Here is a 20,169-nt window from a genome sequence, read left to right as displayed (position 1 = left end):
GGTGCCAGGGTTCATTTAAAGTGATAACTTCATTAATGTATTCACTGAGGATCGGAAAGATCTTCACAAACTGTTATTATTCCATCTTTCTCATGGGGAGGGAGGCAGCAGCCCCTGGAACTGTGTGCCCATCTGGAGGTCCAAGCCGAACAAAATGGAGCCCCTCCGCCTACAGGGAGTATGCTGGGAATCTCCCAGGGCGCCAGGATGCCGTCCAGTGAAGACCTTCCAGCTCTAACCTGACTAGCTAACCTGATTTAGCAAATTTAAAAGTACAGGATGGGGCTTCCCTGGTGGCGCAGTGGTTGGGAGTCCGCCTGCCGATGCAGGGGACGCGGGTTCGTGCCCCGGTCCGGGAAGATCCCACGTGCCGTGGAGCGGCTGGGCCCGTGAGCCATGGCCGCTGAGCCTGCGCGTCCGGGGCCTGTGCTCCGCAGCGGGAGGGGCCACAGCAGTGAGAGGCCCGCGCACCAACAACAACAACAAAAAAAGTACAGGATGCCCAATTAAGTTTGATTTTCAGATAAACAACGAATGGATTTTTATAAGCCTATCCCACTCAATCTTTGGGACATCCACAGAGTAAGTCAAGCTTAACCCAACCTATTCTAACCCACCTCTTCTCTATTGCCAGCTCCAAAAAAAAAGCACAACAGAGTTCTCTCTCTACAACAAATCACGCGCCAGATCAGGTGAGGAGGATCTGACCCTTGGACTATCTTGCTGATCGTGAAAAAATGAAAGGGGATGATTTACACGTGTGCAAGCAAGTCAGCTCAGCAACAGGAAGGTGAGGCCCCTGCTGGTCCCTCAGATCCGAACACCTGCAGAAGGGGCTGGACGGCTAAAGAATCCGGCGCTGGGCTTTATGGGATATCACTTGGACTTTTTCATGAAGAGTAAAAGTCAGCTTTCTAAAGAATAATGATTTTTATTTCTGTGACAGGAAAAATATACATATATATATATATATGTATATATTTTTTTTTTTTTTTTGCGGTACACGCCACTGTTGTGGCCTCTCCCGTTGCGGAGCACAGGCTCCGGACGCACAGGCTCAGCGGCCATGGCTCACCGGCCCAGCCGCTCCGCGGCATGTGGGATCTTCCCGGACCGGGGCACGCACCCACGTCCCCTGCATCGGCAGGCGGACTCTCAACCACTGCGCCACCAGGGAAGCCCAGGAAAAATATTTTTAATGCACCTTTTTTCAGGAATAAATGACATTGGTTTCCAAGTGTTATGCTGGGAAAGTTTGAGTGGGAAGATGCCCAGGGAGCCGGTATGCTGTCTCTGTCCGTTTGCTCCTCTGTGGTTTTGGTGCCTGGGTACCCGTGTCCACGGGGAGAAAATGACATTGACTTTATGAAAGTCACCCTCTGCCCAGCATGCCCTCTGCTAAGATTTTGCCGCTTTGTCACCAAGGGAAGGCTGGCCCGATGAAAGTTGTGCTGACTTCTGTAGAACTTGTGGAAAACCTAGACCACTAGTTGTAATTCTGTACCTGTGGAAGTTTTGCATCTGTTTTGACCCTAAATCCTACGAACCTAAAACTTAAGGCAAATAAGTCAAGAAGCATAAACGGACATGAAAACAAAGCAAATAGTCGCAATGATACCTTCCGTGAGGTCCCTGCCACGTCAGACAGCAAGGTTCCCACAGCGCAAATCCAAAATGAGTAATTAGAGGGAAACTGTCAAGATAAACATCACGGACGATAAAAGTATCCTCACCTGTTACGGACCCTAAAGAATCTCAATACGATTTTCACCAAGACTGAAAAAGCTGATGCTTCAAGTGAGTTCCAATTCTGTCTCTTCTTCTGAAATGTGGCCCCATGAACGTCTGTGGACAGCCTATGACTGAGCTTCCCCACGGGCAAAATGCAGATCCTGGGTCAGTACTAGGTGGTCCTTGTCTAACTGAAGGGGTATTGTGAGACCATCTGCAAATCATTCTGAGCTCCTCAGACAAAAGGCAGGAAGTATGAAATGTGATTATTTGTGCTATTTACTTTTTTTAAAACATTCACAAATATTTTAATAATTTTGAATATGTATTTCTTATATTGAAATATCTGGAAAAGTAAAAGAAGAATTATGGGTTTGCATATATATTCCAGAAAATTACCTCAGTTCTTTTCTCATTTTGTATTTAGAAGAACCATCTTAGAATTACAATGTAAATGGGATATATAGGGTATGATTAAATTTAGTGATAGTAATAGTGATATAAACTAAAGTTACATTTTTATTTTTGTTGTCTGTGCTGTTCACTTTTTAAACAAGCCACTTGATTTAGCAGTTGATGGATTTAGTTTTGTTTAAAGCACACTGAAAGGTCTTAACTTTTGAAAGCCTATTTTCATTTATATTTTTTAAAACCCAATAGTTTTTTACTTTTTTTTCTGAACGGGTTGTTATTTAACCCAATATTTGAAGCTGAAGCTGTCAGACAGTGTCTCTTTAACACTGTTCAACAGCTGTTAAATGGGATAATCACCTGTTTATCCGCATGTCACTAATTCAAATGCTAATTGCACTCTAGACACTGGCTTATTCTCCCCATCAAGCCAGACCAGGTGCACAGCCCTCTGAAAGATGCTGCAGTGATCACGGGCCTCCATCTATGCACTCGTGGAGGCACAGAGGAAACAGGGCAACACACACACACACACACGAATGAACGTGCTGCTTATAACTGTGAAAAATCAGGAATTACTTAAATTACTTAAATGTCAAATGACAGTGAAATAAGCCAAAGTAAACAACCACAGAATATAGTATTATACAGTCGTTAAAGAGATGCTTACGAATACGGTTAAATAACGTGTTAAAAAAAATCTACCTATTGATGTTGAGTGAAAATAGTATGCAGAACTATTGTATGATAACAAATATGAGGGGGAAATTTGCACAGAAAAAGGCAAAGGATACATGATAGTCTTGGAACTATAATCAACCACTATCTACAGAACTACCCAAGGATAATTCTAGGGTCTGGGAATACATGAATTCCTGTTTTCACAGAGCTGACATTTCACGGAGCTTACATTTGGAGCTTATATTTTGGAGAAGAAAGATAGACAAAATCCAGGTAAAGAAACCAATAAACAAGATATATGCAAAGAGTGATGTCCTAAGAAAATGTACAGAGAGTTGTGGGGTAGAGGGACCAGAAGGTCGGCTCTCACGTGGGTCGTGAAGGCGGAGACCTCAGAGGAAACCCAAACAATGAGGAGCCCCAGTGTTAAGTCCCAAGAGTGACCCTGCTTGGCAGGGTCACAGCCCAGGAATGCACAGCAGGTCGGAGCAAGGGAGAGGGAGCGATAAGGTGAGTTTGGAGAGTTGGCAGGAGCCCGGTCATGCTGAAAGGACAAGGGTTCCCACCAGCGAACCTGTTCCACCTGTTCCAACCAGGTGGAAGTTCCTGCAGGGGCCCAGGTGTGAGAGGCAGGCATGGGCTGGAGTGGCAACCGTGGAGATGGGAGGGATGGATGGACTCAGGAAATACACTGAAGGGGGAGCGGCATCAACTGAACTGAACCTGATTCAGGGTGAGGGAGGGTGCGGACAGAGATACTGAGTCAAAAGAGAAGAATCTCACACGATTCCGAGATTTTTGGCCTCAACAACTTCGGGACCACTGCCTGAGCTGAGAAAGTGGGCGGAACAGGCTTGTGCTGGAAAATCGAGAGTTGTGTTTCTGTCATTTTACAGTTGAAATGCCTATTTGATATCCCCAAGAAGACATCAATGACACAGTCAAGTTGCTCAGGGGGCGTCACGGGGAAGATAGGCATTTGGGAGTTACTTGAACGTGATGGCATAGAAAGCAACGGGCCTGGATGGGGTGATGTAGAAAGAGCACATGGAGAGGAAAGACAGCCCAGGACTGAGAGCTGGATACTGGACTCAGGGGGAGGAGCAAAGAGAGAGGTGGACAGTGAGTGAGGAGGAAGTCTAGGCGGGCATCGTGTGCCGGAACCAAGGGAAGACTCTTGTTGGAAGGAAGAAGGGATTCTCGACTATAGCTAACGCTGCTGAAAGTCTGAGAATTAGTAAAGAGATGTCACCTCTGCTTTGGCGACATGGTGGCCCTTACAAGCTCAGGTTCAGGGGAGGGGTGAGAACAGGAAGGACGGAAAGGGAGGTGGTGGTCACAGTGGGACCACTGACACACTTGAGGTTCCCTGGGGAGGGGCGTAGAGCAAAGAGGCAGAGGAGAATCAGGGGCAGGCTGTTCTAGGGAACGATTTTAGAGCTTGTTTGTGTGCTGATAAGCATGACCTAGTCAAAAGAGATAAAAGAGATGGTGGAGGAAAGAGAAAGATAACAGAGAGAGGTTACTGAAAAACAGGACAGGTGGCTTCTAGAGAAGGCAGGGTTTGACCTTTGATGGGAGCAAGGAAACTTCATCCCTAGTAGCGGACAGAAGGCAGGAAGAACCAGCAGAGATGCCCATAGAACAGGAGATTTGGAGGGGAGAGCGGAAGGGGTTCCTTTCTGTGCTTCCACTTTCTTGATGCACCACAGAACCAGATCTTCAGCGGAGGGCGCTCAGCTCTGCCGCTGCAGAGTGAAAGCAGCCAGAGACGATACATACAAGGACAAGGGCGGCCGTGTTCCGGGAACACCTTATTATGGACACGGACTTCGAATTTGACGTAGGTTTTATGTTTATGAAATATTCTTCTTCCTTTGGCTTTTCCAACCATTTAAAAATGGAAAAACCATTTTTGCTTCATCGGCCATTCAAAAGCAGGGGTGAGCCAGATTTGGCCAACGGGCAATGACCCTCGTGTTAGAGCAGAGCGTGCTGTTGACTGAAGTGACACACAGGGAAACCTCTTCGGGGCACTGCTCTTGGCTTGAGGCAGTGGGGCCGCTGGGGGCACGCGTGAGGGACCCTCCGAGCCTCCTTTAGTCTCCTGTTAGCTGACATGGATTTCTTCTTCTTTCAACTTGTATTTTCCAACTTTTCTTTTCAAAGCACGTGCTAATTCTAGCATTAAAAAGTCCCGTGTGTCGTGAAGGGGAGAGAAATAATTACCCCCCCTTGTTGTACTGTGGTCCCTTCTCATCTTCCTGCTGACCCAGGTGCTTACTAGAACTGCAGCCCCACGGAACTTCTGAACACCTGCTCTGCGACCTTAGATCTCTTAGGGTTCTGAAGCCATTCCAGTCCTATGCTGAAATTTCAAGATGGTTACTTTTTAGCTATTTTGCATTAAGCAAAATTAATTGAATTGATCGAATTCTTTGGAATATTTTAATTTACCCTTCGATGTTTTTTTAAAAAAACTACTTAAATTATTTTCTAAATTTTGTGTCTCTTCATATGTGAGAAAAAATATGGAAACAGATTTAAATAAGTGGATGGAACCTAGAACTAGAGATTTATTCTAGAGATTTCTAGAAGTAGAAATTTCTCCATGAGAAAATCATGGAGAACGTCATTTCCTTCCAGAATAAAGGAGTTGATAATGACAGTATATTTAATTACAGGACCAAAATGAATTTAACATAATGTCCATCTACAAGCCATTGGAAGAATTTTAAAAGAATGTTTAAAATAGTGATTTGATTTTTTTAACCACTGTAAACTCTCGTTTTTTCTCAAGATAGAATATTGTTTGTATTTTTTCAGACTCATTTCCATGCTTAGTTTCTCTCTAGCCGCTAACTGTTTAAAAAATTCAATATTTCAAGGATGTCTTAATCATCAGAATGGCACAGTAATTTTTTTTAATTTACTTTAAAATTGATGCATCTGGATTATATTTCTGGCAGGAAGTTAGACATCTGCCTACAGAATATATATTTCCATTAAGTATCCCCTGCATGCCTACGTATTCATGGCTTTGCCAAGGGCTTAAGGTCCTTACTGGGAAAGGAATTAAGAGAAGGAAGAGTTTATGCTTCTGTATGAGGCAATTAGAAGTTGTTATCCCACATTAGGAGTTTGGTATTAACAGATACACGCTACTGTATATAAAATAAATAAACAACAAGGACCTACTGCATAGTACAGGGAACTATATTCAATATCTACTAATAATGTATAATGGAAAAGAATCTGAAAATAGATATATATATGTATAACTGAATCACTTTGCTGTACACCTGAAACTAACACAACTTTGTAAGTCAAGTATACTTCAATTTAAAAATATAGCGTTAAACGCACAAGCTTTGCGAAAGACCATCTCAGGTGTAATTCCTGGTCACTACATTTACTAGCTATGTGACTTGGGCAAGCTACTTACCTTTCTGAGCCTTGGCTTAATCCCTACAACAGGGAAATTATAATACGTAACACCTGGGGAATTGAATGAGATGATATATGAAAAGCTCCTAGACAGTGCCTGGGAGATTGGAAAATTCTCACCAGATGTTGGGACGCTTGTCTTATCTCTCAGCCACACGTGGTCCAGGCTCTAATACCCTCTGTCCATTGATGGGAGAGACAAAGCAGAGTGCTTGGCACGTAGACAGCACTCAATAAACATCTGGAGGCTGATGAGTTAATTAACTGGGTACTTAATTAATACAACCGAGGACTTTCCATTAAAGAAGAGCAAAATCACAATGCTTCATTTCTGCAGAGGTCCTACAGCCTCCCCCGTGAATGAGGCATGTCTAGAAGACCACGTATTGCACAAAGAAGAATGGAGGCTAAACGCGTCCGGGGTCACGAGCTATGGGAAAGGATGTTTCCCTCTTCATTTCGACCAGTTTGTTCTTTCATCCGACCTGCTTCCAACCAGCGCTCTCGATTGTCTTATGGGCTGCCCACTGCAATCTCTTAAAAGGGCAGCCCCGTAAACCACAGGATTCCCGCCGCCAGCCTCCCACTTTCCTACTTCACTCTCCACCCACCACCCAGGGTACTGGATGCCTTGCACTGGGCAACGCGTTCAAAAGCTTGCCAATCAGAGCCTCCCTCAAAATTGTGAACTGAGAGATGCAGACACAACTGACAGATGAGGATGAAGCCGGTGGCTGATAGAAATAAGCAATGCTGGAAAGTCAAGGTTGGCGGCATTACTGAGCCACGTTCACGATGCCTACACAAGGGAAGCAGGCTGTAAGAAAAATGAGAGCAGATGTGTTAGGAAGAGCAGAGATGAGAGGCCCTGCGGCTCCTGAGAGAGAGGTGAAAGGCCAGCCCACCCGTGGTCGGTCAGTCCATGTGGAGGTAGGGGTTCCCAGTGCCCTAAGCACTCCCAGCTGCTGGGTGTCCTCTCCTTCCAGTGACATTCATCTGTGACACCGCTGCTTGGGTCAACAGGGCCCTCTCTACTGCGCAGTGGAACGTTCTCTTGACATCACCTGGCACAGGTGAAACCCTGACGTGAACCATCTGAGATGCATGACGATGCAACAAGATGGGAGCGCACAGCTAGAGTGAACCCTTCAGATGCTTACTGTCAACTCATTCATACTGTGTCATCATGTGTTAAAAGTCTGAGCCTCGAGTAACTCAAGAAAATGCAGCTGGAATTCCAGGCTTTCCTGGCTTCGAAGCAGTCCCTCACTTGGGTGTGTTTTCTCACACTCACAGCTGAACAGGAGCTTATCCTTACTGGATTTCTTGGTGTCCATCTGAACAGCTCCAACCTGAATCGGGATGGCCAGGCCACCCTTTTCTTCCTGACTTATTCTCTTAACATGCATTCATTTCTCACATCCATTCAAGTCTTAAAAATAAGTTATTTAGGGGCTTCCCTGGTGGCGCAGTGGTTGAGAGTCTGCCTGCCGATGCAGGGGACACGGGTTCATGCCCCGGTCCGGGAAGATCCCACATGCCGCAGAGCGGCTGGGCCTGTGAGCCATGGCCTCTGAGCCTGTGCGTCCGGAGCCTGCGCTCTGCAACGGGAAAGGCCACAACAGTGAGAGGCCCGCATACAGCAAAAAAAAAAAAATAAGTTATTTATTCATAGCAGCATTATTCACAATAGCCTGATGGTGGAAATAACCCAAGTGTCCATTGATGGATGAGTGGATAAACATATGTGCTATACACATGCAGTGGAATATTATCCTGCCTTTAAAAGGAAGGGAATTCGAACATAAAAGGACAAACACTTTACAAGTCCACTTCTATGAGGTCCCTAGACTGGTCAGGTTCACAGAGACAGAAAGTAGAAGGGTGGCTGCCAGGGGCTGGGGGCTAGGGGATGGGGAGTTAAGGTTTAATGGGGACAGAAAAAGAGCCAGACACCCAGGTCTCAGGACATAACACATTGGACTGGTGGGCTTTCCCCTTGCTCTGCGTGCTCTCTCTGCACAGATGACTGGTCCCCTTGGCCTGTTTCACAAGATTCCTCAGGCTTTGCCCAGCTGCCTGAAGGTCAGCTTGCCTGGGGTGGGTGGGCAATCAGGTTGGCAGGGCTCTGTCTCCGATACCCTGGAGTTGCCAGTTTTGTGTTTGTTACTTCATTCCTGGAACCGAACGATACTTCTGCAATCCTGAAAGACCGACAGTGGGCTCCTGGGTCAACTAGATTACCTGGACCCCGGGGTCCACACATACTCGGTCCTAAGCTCAAATCACAGTCCTGCTAGGATAGTCTTGGGCATCCAGGCCTGTAGACAAGGACAAGATGGTTCACGGACCCTAATTACAGGATGCAGCAGTCAGCACTGAACACTGAAACCAGAAAGTCCTTCCCTCAACAAACATTTACTTTGAATACGAAGACCCTTTGATATAAAGAAGCACATGGGTGGTAAATGGATCCCCTCAACCACTGTCACCATCATCACCAAACGTACACACCCACAATTGTCGATGACGCTCTCAGTGCCTCTTGTCCTGTAGACAGAAAATCCCCTCAGGTAGGTTTCATAAAAACTCAAATGCGTCTGAAAGCACTTTCAGAATGAGGAGGAAGAGGTGACAGGGAAGAAGGAGAATGATGGGTGAAGGACTGTGGCTCCCACAAGTCGGGTGAAGAAAATGGTTTGGACTAAGCCAGAAACGAAAAGGATCTTGGGAGCATGTGAAGGTAAAAGCTAAGAGGTACGGAGTTCACCCAGCTGGGAAGATAAGGGAAGCAAGGAGGAGGCTAGTCAGATGCCCCATGGCTAGTTCAGGAAGGCCGCTCTGAGGGAAGAAAACAGAATGGAAACTGCCCTAAACAACAGACAGAAAAAGGACCATTAACTGAGGAAGCAGAAAGCAGCCAATAAGGGAAGCCCCTTCCCCCCACCCCACTCCAGGTTCTAAGAGTAATTAACCCAATTCTTTTTTCAGAGCTGACTTTCATTGACACAGGTTAAAAAAAAAAAAAATCTCCTCCCCCAGACTCACCAAGGAGCCCACCGTTTCACTTTTACTTCCCCTTTAAAAAAAATTTAAACTATACAAGTTAGAAGGATGGCTCAGTGAACACTCAACAAGCCACCTGGACTCAAGGACTATCAGTATTCGGCTACATCACAGGCTCCCCTGGAACAATTTGGATGGAGGGTCCAGGCACCGTGACCTTGCGTCCCTAAATGCTTCAACGAGCATCGCCCAGGAATACAGACGTTCTAAAAAGCCCCAAGGTAAACATCTCGGCTAGGAAAACTAACACTAATTCCCTACTCTCATCTAATACCCAGTCCACATTCAGATTCCCCCAAATGGCTCTTAATGTTTTTTTCTGTTCTTCATCATCAAATTCTTCTTTGTTTTTGTTGTCACTTTGAACCAGGATCTGATAAGGTAAGCACACCACATTTGATTGTTATGTCTCTTTCAAATCCTCTAGTCTAGAACAGCAACCATCCCCCTTTTTTATTCATGATATTGATTTTTTCAAGAGTCCTGGACAGTTTTGTAAAATTTCCCATATTCTGGTTTGGCTGATCGTTTTGTCCTACTGTTGTCTACCTTGTCTCTAGTCTCTGCCCTGTATTGTCTACCTTGTCTCTAGTCTCTGCCCTGTATTGTCTACCTTGTCTCTAGTCTCTGCCCTGTATTTCCCGTCAACTGAAGGCTAGGTCTAGAGACTGGATTCGATTCAGGTTAAACATTTCTGGCAAGAACACTCCACAGGCGATGCTGTGTGGTTCATGGCGCATCCTGTCAGGAGGCTGCCTCGCTACAAGTGTTCCACCAAATCCGATCCCTCGAGTAAAGCGGTGACCCTCAGGTCTCTCCGTCGGGAAGGTTCCTTGCCTCCGCACAGTTAGCCGGTAACCCTGGAGCGATATGTTGGCCCGTGTCCTGTCCCCGACAAACTTCCATCGGATGGTTTAGCATCTATTGATGATCCTTGCTGATAACAGTTATTTCACAAACAGCCCATCAATTTTGAAATGTCTAAAGGGTGACTGGGAAGAAGAGAAAGGAGTGTTGAGGGAAGAAACAGAGAACAAGGTAAACAGGCACCAGAAAGCTGGAAAAGTAGCAGATAATTCCAAAAGCTTTGCCAAGACCTTCCCAATTTACATTCAGCTGTTTCCAGAGTCATAAGCCCTTTAAGGAAATGCTGGTACAGAGAGCCCTGAGCAAAGTGCGGTCACGCGGTAAGAAGTGAACACGTTTCCGTGCATCGAGGCATCTGCAATGTTTTTGAACTTCATCCCCAACCTTAGCCGAGACAGAGCTATTAAATCAAGAGGAAGTATGCAGCTGCGCCCCAGATCAGGTGTTTGGGCCATGGATTTCCATTTGACCAGGAAGAGGTAGTGCCAGCTCAGGGCATGCTGGGCCTCTTCATCCAGGGCTGGTTTACAAGACACACTCAAGAGCCACTTACCCAGAAGTCTCAGTTCCAAATCTTTACTTCTGTCCAAACAGTACTTGCTGCACTGTCCAAAAACGGGTTTCTTTGAAAGAAACAAGCGGTCCCTTTGCCGACCCATTGAAAAACTGCATTGTCTTGGGTAAATGACTCTTTCAGACGTTCAGAAATTACGTTTTTCTCTATGAAGAGTTCTGGTGAATGCCTGCATCAAGAATATTCCACATCTACTCAGATATTTAAATCACTGACGGTTATCTCCCAACACACATCTTTTTTAAGACATCCAGTATTGAAAACTTTGTTCTGATTCTGGGGCATTCTGACTCTGGTTATGACAAGCAAGGACCCCAACCCCCCAAAACAGGAATTAAAGTTGACTTCAGTAAACACAAGGTGCAAGCATAGACCCTTTGGCAAAGAGTCTGACATCTAATAGGAGAGGTAAGTCATACAGACATTCGGTCATCGATGGTAGAGCTGGAGATGCAGTTGGAAATAAAAAAGGGCTGCCAGGGAGGTAGCACAGAGCACTTCTCTGACTTGAGGAATCAGAGAAGGTGTCTCCCAAGGGACTCCCCCAGGAACAGAAAATTATTCCCCATGGTGGGAACCAACTCCTGGGAAATCAGCCCGTGCTGATTCACCAAGTAATTATGAAAGTCTAAACGTACACTTCTCTAGACAAGGTATGGTTTCCCGGCTCCCTGGAGAGGACTGTAATTATTTCAAGGGGAAAAGTTGTTTAAACCTTATAGTTTTAAAATACGTATTTTAAATTCACTTTAGCTTTATTTTAACATATGCATGATTTTTTAAGACGAGGGAGAGAAAGGAATTATATTATCAAGCAAACAGCGACAGGTGTCCCAGCACGTAATGGGTTGGGGATTTGGAATCCTTGTGACGGCAGATGCTAGGTAAATGATGAATACACAAATTCTTCAGATGCTTTTTTTCAAGAAGGAATATAGTGTCTCTTGTCAGTACTTTCACCCCACCTGGCCATCTAGCCTCCCGGGTCCCTACCATCTCTTGGGTCATGTCTCGTATACCACCCATTACCAACAAATTAACTTCATACAAGCTCTACATTTCCCTCCCTCAGAAGTTACTGCACACTTGCCAGAGACTAACTTTACAATGGCTCAGAAAACCCAACTAAACCAAGCATTGTAACTATTCAGAAGAGAGCTGGCAAGAAACTCATCACGTAGAACGTTATTGCCAATTACACAATCTCACTACCTGCATCAACAGTGGAGCACTGTGGGTGCTGGAAGCAAATTCTGACTTTAAAACTTCAGAGGAAAAACGTCAGCCCGATGATTCTGATACATTTTATAATTGTGTAATTTTTTCTAACAGGCACAACTCATAATACTATTTCTGATAATAAAATAAAATGGCGTTCTTCTCCCTTTAAAAAAGTTTAGGTCTAGAAAAACTTCCCTTATGTGAGGGATGGAAAATTGTATTCCTGTCCCTTCAACCACCTTCATCTTTGCTCTTCCTTTTCATCATTAAACGAAAAACCAACCTGAGTCATCTCTTGTTATGTATCACGTGTAAAACTAATGAGCAATGGGACATGGATGTCCTATCCTGGCTGCTGAAACAGAACTGCTTAAATAAATGTGCCCCTTCATCCTGGTGAAGTTCCTCGTCCATGACACCAAGCGCAATGGGACAAATGGATCTCCTTCCAGCTCGCCTTGAAACACTCTTGCCAGAAAGAAGGTCATTTCCGTTCCTCTTTGCCTCTGAACGCAACAGGGGATGGCCATCTGAAGAGCAGTCACACTAGTACCTTGGACCACCAAACACAAGAGCATCTAATGGAGATCTGCCCATTAAAGTTATAGTAAAAACAGGAAGAGACCAGTGCGAAGAGGGGCCAAGGCAGCGAGGCTGGCCGGCGGTCGGTGTCTGTCAGTTAGTTGCATCCGTCTCCACTAGGAGAAGCGTGGACGCATGAGGGTATGCAGGTCAGCCCAGCGAGATATTCTGACACAAGAAAGAGGGCAAATGTGCCCACCATGTAACCACTACAAGAATTATAAATGTTAATAAATGCTGGAGAGGGTGTGGAGAAAAGGGAATGCTCCTACACTGTGGGTGGGAATACAAATTGATACAGCCACTATGGAGAACAGTATGGAGGTTCCTTAAAAAACTACAAATAGAGCTACCATACGACCCAGCAATCCCACTACTGGGCATATACCCTGAGAAAACCATAATTCAAAAAGAGTCATGTACCACAAGGTTCACTGCAGCTCTATTTACAATAGCCAGGACATGGAAGCAACCTAAGTGTCCATCGACATATGAATGGATAAAGAAGATGTGGCATATATATGCAATGGAATATTACTCAGCCATAAAAAGAAATGAAATTGAGTTATTTGTAGTGAGGTGGATGGACCTAGAGTCTGTCATACAGAGTGAAGTCAGTCAGAAAGAGAAAAACAAATACCGTACGCTAATGCATATATACGGAATTTTTAAAAAAATGGTTCTGAAGAACCTAGGGGCAGGCAGGAATAGGGACGCAGACGTAGAGAATGGACTTGAGGACACGGGGAGGGGGAAGGGTAAGCTGGGACAAAGTGAGAGAGTGATATGGACATATATACACTACCAAATGTAAAATAGCTAGTGGGAAGCAGCCGCATAGCACAGGGAGATCAGGTCGGTGCTTTGTGACCACCTAGAGGGGTGGGATAGGGAGGGTGGGAGGGAGACGCAAGAGGGAGGGGATATGGGGATACATGTATGCATATAGCTGATTCACTTTGTTATAAAGCAGAAACTAACATACCATTGTGGGGCAACTGTACTCCAATAAAGATGTTAAAAAAAAAAGAATTAGAAATGTTAGCATAAAAAGGAGAGAAATTGCAAGCCATTTAGAGCAAGATTTAAAGAAATACAAAATTTCACGGACTATGTAGTACCCTTCTAAACTTGAGCTATTGAACAATTACTGCTTCATCTAAATCTTTTTCTTTTCCCCCTCTTGTTTCTGCTTCTACTTTTTCTGCTTACTTTGAAGGTTTAAAAAAAAAAAAGACTATCTGCATCTTCCTTTGTTTATACCTTTGGCATAAAGGGGCCTGAGTACCAGTTTACAACTGATTGGTAAGAACTTCCAGGAGGGGGCAATATTGCAGAGTTGGTCACAGCCAAGACCCCAGGTTGGGCTGCCCAGGTTCCGTGCTGGTGCTGACCTAGATGTGTGGTTTAACCTCACTCCATCTCAGTTTCTGTAAAATGGGGACAATTACAACACCTGTCTCACCTGTTTTTGTGTGGATCAAATTAAACATTCCAGGTAAAGGGTTTGACACTGTGCCTGAGACCAAATGATAACTGTTTGCTATCATTATTGCTATATGACCATCACCACACACCCAAGAGATCCCAGCTAACCTCTTAGCCGTTAGATCTTCCACGCTTCTCCTGGATAGCTCCGGAGAAAAGGAATCGCCTCTTTCAGGAAGCTTTGGCTGCAAAACAAATACTGAATAATAAATAATTAAATAACAGTTTTAAAAGAATATAGACATTTACACAAAGGGTAACCAAATGCAAAACCTCGTTCTTCTAATTCATAAAAGATTCCCCCGCCACTTAGCTGTTTAGAGGCATTTATTTTCCAACCATTTTAACCAAACAGAATTCAAAAATAGTGTTATTCTGTGGTTTCCCTAGAATCCAAATTTAATTCAGTTGAAGGAAAGGAAAGAAGGAAAGGCCTGAGGCACTTGATGGCTAGTTACAAAGCAGAGAGCATTCTTATATTAAAAATAAGTCCACTGGGGCTTCCCTGGTGGCGCAGTGGTTGAGAGTCCGCCTGCCGATGCAAGGGACACGGTTTCGTGCCCCGGTCCGGGAAGATCCCACATGCCGCGGAGCGGCTGGGCCCGTGAGCCATGGCCGCTGGGCCTGCGCGTCCAGAGCCTGTGCTCCGCAACGGGAGAGGCCACAACAGTGAGAGGCCTGCGTCCCGCAAAAAAAAAAATAGTAATAATAAGTCCACTGGTCCAATCTTTATTTAAATTTGTCTGTTCCATGTACTGGAATTTGTTTGTTCAGGTTTTTTTTTTCTTTTTAAAGTAAAGCATTTTAGGTTATAGTTGCAGGCTTTATATGCTTTTCTGCCACAGATGAAGCAAGTGGGCTTCATCTGATATTTTATCTACATAAACTCACCAAATGACTAGTTGGCTTAGCCAAAAGGACAAGGTTAAAACAAATCCCAGGAAAATAAACTCTCTTATTCATTAGCGAAATCAACCACTTTCAACTGTTGGTAGAGAACCAAGCTCACTGTGTATCCTCATTTCCTCACCCATCATAAAGCCCTGTCTCAGGGGTCCCAAAAGGTCCCCGGGGGTTGATAAGGTTCCAGCAAAGGCCCACCTGAGCTCAGGTTTACCCCCTCCCAGTGCCCCAAAGTAGTCAAAGCTTGGCTTCTCCCCCTACACAAAACAAAACTGTGAAGGCTCTGGGGCGTGGACCAGTTTAAATCACAGCCACCAAAAGCCCTGAAGACATGCCAACCACAGAGCCTCCAAGGGCCTTTTGAATTCTTCTTCTTCTTCTCTAGAATCACCTACAGAATCAGTTTTCCATATACTGTGCTTTCCAGGCATTAAATCTTGCCACTAATTTTACGGCACAATTCCTTCCTCCCACCGGGAGGTAATAAAAAGGTGAATCACGTTCTCCTTCCTTTGGGTCCCAAGAGCTAATGACTTGACATGTAAATTATTCACAAAGGCTTAGTTTTACCCCAAACAGAAATGTGTGGGTGGGTTTCAGTTGCTGCTTTTGATCTGTTTAATTCCTGATACACCCTTACCTACTCATCAAATTCTGAAACAAAGTTCTTATGTATCCTGGCTTCCTTAAGCAAGACAAAATTAAGGAAATGCTTTAAGCAAAAGAGAATGCTGAGGGGAGGGGGATAAATTGGGAGATTGGGATTGACATACACACACTACTATATATAAAATAGATAACCAACAAGGACCTACTACTGTATAGCACAGGGAACTCTAGTCAATACTGTGTAATGGAAAAAGAATCTAAAAAAGAGTGGATATATGTATAACTGATTCACTTTGCTGTAGAGCAGAAACTAACACAACGTTATAAATCAACTACACCCCAATAAAATCTTTTAAAAATAAATAAAATTGGGAGATGGTATATAGGAAAAAAAAAGAGAGAATGCTGAAAAGGTTATGGTATAATACAAACTGAGAAATCAATGTCTTAGGACTCAGTGGCTGAGAACTTACCTAACCAAATCCATCTTCTCTAAAATAGATACGGCGGTGTCAGTCTGACTAGTAGAGCATTCTTAGGAAAACAAATCAAAGGATCCAAATCCACTTCCTAGACCAGTGGTTTTCAGATTTTACCGGTTTCCATGGCAAGAAATATATTTACACCTTGACCCGGTACCCAGACACATAAACTGAAACAAAGGTTTCATGAGTCAACACTTGCCCCACCTACAGGCAAGGCACAATGGTGTTTTCTAACCTACTTGAGTTCATGTTTTAAATGTTGGCTGTGACTAAGCAAATGGTTGCAGCTCACAGTTTGAAAAAACATGACCTAGAAAAGCACCTTCTGTACTACGCAGGTCACACAAAGCATTCTTGAGGCAAAGGCCAGCTTTCTCAAACCAGCTTCAGCCACTGGTTGAACACTGGTTCCCAATGGCCAGTGTCAAAAAAAACCTTATTCTGGCACTTGTTAAAATGGTAAAGAAGACTTTATTCAAGACTATTGTAATAGGAGTAACACAATAGAGGAGAAAAATGGAGCTCAACTCCAAATACAACAAGGACGAGTGGGGATTTATAGCCAACGAGCAGAGTGAGGGAGTCAGTGGATGGAAAATCACTAAGAGGAGCATGAGGGGTGAGGGGATTCTTGCTAATCTGACCTAACAGGATTCTTGCTGAAGGCCAAGGGCATATACATCAAGGGTGGGGGATGAGCAATTTGATCAGACATCAAAGTGGTGGGGGTGGGGGTGGGGCGGGGAGTGGATTCTCACTAAAGGGATTTAGCAGAATTCTTGCTAAGACTGGGCTGGGCAGGCCAAGGACAGGACAGGGGCCAAGGTCAAGGCCTCATTAAGAAGAGGAGCCTGACTACAGTTTGGTCACCAGCTGTGGTCCACAGAAGGATGGAGATCATTTTGTTATTACAAGTGCAGGAGAAACCCTCAAAGCAGATACTGACCTTACCTCCCGGGAGGCAGGACCACCTTATGGTTCAAGGTGTGGCTTGTGGGACTCCTAACTAAACCCCTGACCTCCAGAGACCCCACTAAAATGACAAGGAAGGAACTAAAAGAGAGCAGGAGACTTCAGCAAAGGAAAGACTTTAATGGTGTCTTGGAAGACGAAATGCAGATAGAAAAATGGTAAAGATTTAGCAGTAAGCTGCATGCAAGGGGGTAAAAGGGTAAAAAGATTAAAAACTGGGGCCAGTCCTCATCCAGAGCCCACAGAGCTTTCAGCTTTTAAGGCATCAGAGACCCAGAAAGACAGCTGTGAGTCTCGGGCCTGAAACAGGAGAGCCAACTAAAGTCTGCATGTGGGCTGGTTGGACCTCATGTGCCCTTTCCTACCCGTTTCTGCCAGCAAGTCTCCCCAGCCCCACACACACTACTGCACTCTCACCCCCACCCCATCAGGGATGGGAGACTGTGTTCTGGAGAAAATTAACCTGGGATTCTCCAGACCTGGGGACACCAGACACGGTGTAAGGTAGGGAGAAATGAAAATGAGGGGTTGGGGTAAGTCACACAAGGAAGACGGAGCCATGCCAGGCATCCCCGCTCAGCCAGCCCACCACTGCATGCACGTCTCCTGCAGGTAAAGATATGGACATTTATTTTCTGGATAAACCAAAACAAAGAACCTTTAGATACTGAAATATGGGAGTCCCCAAGAAAAATGTCCAGCTCACCACTCACTGGACTTTGAATGCCCGCCAGTTAAAAAGCCCAACGTGAAAAACGTAGAGGCTCCAGTCAGCTAAGGGTTCAAGGCGTTTGAAGTCAGTCTCCAAGGTACAAGAAACTGAAACAGACACACCAAAAATAGGAACCCCGAAAAAAAAGACAATAGAGGAAACAGAAGAAAAATTTTTAAATAATTAAAAAAAATTTTTTTAACTGATCATCTCCTTAGAAAAAGAGAGAGGATGTTAAGTATGTAAAACCAAAACAAAGTGCTTTTAAGATGAAACAACCAGAAAACAAGAAATATGATCATTAAAATTGTATTAAACAATTAGAAGATAAAGTCAAAGAAATCTCCGAGAAAACAGAAGGAGAGACAGAGGAAAGAGATAAAAGACGTAAGGAGAATCCACAAGTTTCAAATAAAACTGTAGGAATTCCTGAGGCAAAATGTAAATTGGAAGGAAAGTAACGTACATATGTATGTATGTATATACAAGGCTCTACAAGACTTTAACTATGAAAGAAAAGTTCCCATATCTGAAAGCTAAGATTCTCCAAACTGAAAAAGACCACTGAATGCCCAGCACAATAAATTAAAAATGACCCAAAACAAAGTCATATGTCATAAAATTTCAGAATACCAGGTTAAAAAGAAAATTCTGAAGGGGAACACATCACAAACCAAACAATGGGGATCAAATGGCTTCAGACTTCTTTCCAGCAACACTGGATGCTAGAAGCGCGTGAGCAATGCTTTCACATTTTTGAGGGAAAATAATTTGTGACACAAATTTTATACTTGTCCAACTACCAATAAAGTAAAAAGTAGGATAAATACATTTTTAGACATATAAGAACACAAGAAAATTTACCTTCTATGTATTCTTTCTTACGAAGCTGCTAAAGGATATGCTCCAGCAAAACAAGGGAGTAAATCAAGAAATAGCTAGGAAACAGGAAATCCAACACAGATGGGGAAAAGGGAAGTACCAGATGATGCTGAAAGAAAGTCCCAGCATGTAGCCAGAGGGCTCCAGGGAAGGGTCTCTAGGAAAAAGTTGTCAAGGATAAAACCACAGTTTCAGAATTTCAAAATAGAGATCTTAGGTTTATAAGAACTACATTGCAAGAAGAATGGGTTAATCAGTCAGCGACTGGGGCCTGTTACACACCAATTCTTGAACACACAAAATCTCCTGACTTTCTTTTACAGAAAAGTACATCTAAAAATTGCCTTGTGGGTTAGCTAGACCTTGAGATGATTGGGAAATGAAGATGAAACCCTTGGTCCTCAGCGAGAAAGGAGAAAGCAGACCCTATTGCTAGAAGTTAGTAAACTTAAAATATGCTGTTTGAAAGGGGTGAGCATAAGACACATCTGAAAGAGATCATGGTATTTAGTAACACCCTTAGGATCTGTAAGTGGCCACCATATTTGCCAAGGAGAGTAAAATCTTCACCACCAGTGAAGAGATCCTGGGTCATTAAACCCGTTTTCCTCGCTTTGTTAGTTTGTTAGTTATGGTTCTAATTTCAGAATGCACGGCACCAAGTTCTGTTCATTACGGAGACGATTTATTATGGAGACTGATATCTTTCTCTTGGAGATCCCACCCTCCAAGAAAAAGATACAGAGAACTGAAACTGTCTGAGGCTTTGGAAGACAACATTTAAAGGCATTTAACAGATCTGATGAAGCATGTGAAAAGAAATAAAGGCAGATATACAGAAAACAAAGGCATTTTTTTAAAGTAGGCAGTTAAACATAGTGAAAAACAAAAATCTGTTCAGGAAAGAAAATGTAATCATAATTCACTACTTAGCTATACAGTCAGCAATATTTACATAGTTTAATAATGCAAGCATTGTGCTCACTCACAACAAAAGCAATATATTATATGGGGGTGGGGTAGGGGTAAATGGTATTAAAATACAACACAGGAACAAAAGTGTGAACAGGGTTTAGGAAAACAGACAGTGAAGTAGCAGAGCTAACAATAGCAGGGAGTCATTGCCACCTCCAGACCTGATATAGTTCAAGGGCAACGGGAGAAGCAATTATCAGACCTCAGAGAGCAGCTGATAGGGAAGCATGCCAGAAGAGGAGGAGGGGTCTCATTCCGGAGAATAAATACCCCATCCCCCCATCCCCTCTCCAATCCAGTCTCCTGCTGATGCCTCCACTAACCAGACCCAACACGAAGCCAGAGGATAAGGGAGCCTGTCCACTTCATCCACGAAGGTCGGCCTCCCCAGGAACACCCAGGGTTAAGAAGAATACATCTGGAAGAGGCAGACAGACAGCGTCCAACAGAGAGAGCTAAAACATCATGACTGGAAGACATAAATAATGTCTAAAATTAGCACATCAAAAAATAGCACCACTAGTCTATTTTTTAGAACTGAGGTAGCCAACATTTGAAAGCCA

The 20,169-nt window shown here is 44.1% G+C and overlaps 1 long non-coding RNA gene across 1 annotated transcript in view; it reads right to left on the bottom strand.

The window, feature by feature from the left end:
* The window catches only part of LOC132528253 (uncharacterized), a 126,286-nt gene extending 106,349 nt beyond the window's left edge, over positions 1 to 19,937 (bottom strand). Inside the window, exons 1-2 of the long non-coding RNA XR_009543144.1 lie at positions 19,809 to 19,937; positions 14,177 to 14,253 (exon numbers count right to left, since the gene is read on the bottom strand). This is a non-coding gene — a long non-coding RNA (uncharacterized LOC132528253). The remainder of the gene's footprint in view (positions 1 to 14,176; positions 14,254 to 19,808) is intronic.
* Between the last annotated feature and the right edge of the window lie 232 nt (positions 19,938 to 20,169).

Source organism: Lagenorhynchus albirostris, chromosome 10 (genome assembly GCF_949774975.1).
Source record: "Lagenorhynchus albirostris chromosome 10, mLagAlb1.1, whole genome shotgun sequence".
NCBI lineage: Eukaryota > Metazoa > Chordata > Mammalia > Artiodactyla > Delphinidae > Lagenorhynchus > Lagenorhynchus albirostris.
This window is presented reverse-complemented; position numbering and strand designations above follow the sequence as displayed.